Source organism: Babylonia areolata, chromosome 15, assembly GCF_041734735.1.
Source record: "Babylonia areolata isolate BAREFJ2019XMU chromosome 15, ASM4173473v1, whole genome shotgun sequence".
Lineage (NCBI taxonomy): Eukaryota > Metazoa > Mollusca > Gastropoda > Neogastropoda > Buccinidae > Babylonia > Babylonia areolata.
The window spans coordinates 17,053,068-17,055,567 of record NC_134890.1 but is presented as its reverse complement, the minus strand read 5'-3'; positions in this window follow the sequence as shown (position 1 = coordinate 17,055,567).

The following is a 2,500-nucleotide window of genomic DNA, read 5'->3' as shown; positions in this document are numbered from 1 at the left end:
ACAACAACAACAACACCATCAACAAAACAGCAGCAACAACAACAACACCATCAACAAAACAGCAAAGAAATAAAAATAAAAAAAAAGAAAAAAAAGAAAAAAAAGAAAGAGAGACAGGAAGCGAGTAGGGGGTAAGCAGCAGTTTGATGTCATGGTAAATTTGAGCAGGGAAGGGGAGAGAAGGGAAAGGAGAGGGAAGGAGAGGGGGGGGAGGAGAGGGTGGGAAGGAAAGAGGAAAAAAGGAGAAAGAGGGGAAAAGGGGAAGGAAGAAAGAAAGGAAGAACGAGAGAGAGAGGGAGAGAGAGAGAGAGACAGAGAGAGAGATGAAAGGGGAACAAGCCGCTGAAGACAAGATCTTAAGAAGGAAAACAAAAAAGAATACACTGAGTAGGGATGAAAGGGAGTTGATGGAAAACGAGAAGTGTGATCGTGAAACATCGAGAGAACGAGACACAGAGAGAGAGAGAGAGAGAGAGAGAGGAGAGAGAGAGAGAGAGAGAGAGAGAGAGAGAGACAGACAGAGAGACAGACAGACAGACAGACAGACAGACAGACAGACAGAAAGAGACGGATTAGTGACCTAGAGGAGAGGTCAGAAGAAAGACAGAGAGATAATGATATTTTATTCAAGAAAGGCCATGGCCCCATTTGAAGGGGGTACATATAAAATAGGAAACGTTTTTAGAACATGATGCTCACAAAAATATTGTAAATGTAATTCTTGATTATATATATATATATATATATATATATATATATATATATATATATATATATATATATATATATATATATATATATATATATATCTTTCAGCAATATCGTGGTATCAGCTCATAGTGGTTCTTCTCTGAAACGACTTATACAGAAAACTGCGAAGAGATAGATAATGCGGAACTCAAAACGTTTGTTATTCAAGGATTAAAATTTTAGAGGTAGAGAGAGAGAGAGAGAGGGGGGGGGGGGGGGAGACAGACAGACAGAGACAGAGACAGACAGACACACAGATAGACAAGGAAAGACAGAGATACAAAGAGAGACACACAGAGAGACAGACAGAGAGACAGAGACAGAGAGAGACAGACAGGGAGGAAGACAGAGAAAGAGAGAGAGAGGGAGAGAGAGATATTAAAAACTTTATTGCTCAAAGATAAAGGATTTATGGCAGTGCCTCGACAACAAGCGAGAGAGAGAGAGAGAGAGAGAGAGAGAGAGAGAGAGAGAGAGAGAGAGAGAGAGAGAGAGAGAGAGACAGAGACAGAGACAGAGACAGAGACAGAGAGAGAGATGGGGGGGGGGGAGAAAGAGGGGGGGGGGGAGAGATTCAAAAGTTTTATTTCTCAAAGGAAAAAGATCTTAAGCATTGCCTTGTCTTCCAGTATTTTTTTTTTTTTCTTTCTTTCTCAAGGCCTGACTAAGTGCGTTGGGTTACGCTTCTGGTTAGGCATAGGCATCTGCTTGGCAAATGTGGTGTAGCGTATGTGGATTTGTCCGAACGCAAGTGACGCCTCCTTCAGCCACTGATACTGATACTGATACTGATACCAATCTGTCCTTGTGACAACAATAATAGCAACAATGATAAGACACAACAAGAGAGAGAGAGAGAGAAGAGACAGAGACAGACAGATTAGACAGACAGACATGTAGACCAACAAGGTCACAGAGGGACAGACAGCGAGGGAAAGGAGATTTAACACACACACACACACACACACACACACACACACACACACACACACACACACAGAGAGAGAGAGAGAGAGAGAGAGAGAGAGAGAGAGAGAGAGAGAGAGACACTGGACACTGGACACTGGAATTATTTATTGTCATTGCCAAGAAAGGTCTTTTGACAAGGGGGCAACAACATAAATGCATATATTTTAGCTTCAAAACAACAACAACAAAAAAACTATATTTTTTCTCTGAATCCTTCAGTCAGTTTAAACCAAGAAAATATGCAATACTTGGAAACACTTAAGTCACATCCTAACAAAAACTCAACGAAACGGAACTAAAGAAAAACAACAATGTAATGATAATAAAATACCAAAATGAATGGGGACTGACTCGACCATCCATTCAAAAATACATCAAACCAATACATACTGCCTCAACAATACACTTAATTATGCAATGTTATGTTTTCTGTTTTGTCCAAATAAAATAGCAACTTCTGTACTAACTATAATTAAGTGTCTTCTATGCTGTTGATACTATTCTAACTTATGTACCTTTGTCTCATTGTTTGAGCTTCTGCAATGAATTTAGCAACCGATCTAATTATGATTTCATTATTACATGACAAGACAGTAACAACATCATGGCTTTTAGCCATCTCTGTTTTAAAGAATATACATTTTTCTCGCACAGTATTATAGAGAGAGAGAGAGAGAGAGAGAGAGAGAGAGAGAGAGAGAGAGAGAGAGAGAGAGAGAGAGAGAGAGAGAGAGAGAGAGAGAGAGAGAGAGAGAGAGAGAGAGAGAGAGAGGACAGATAA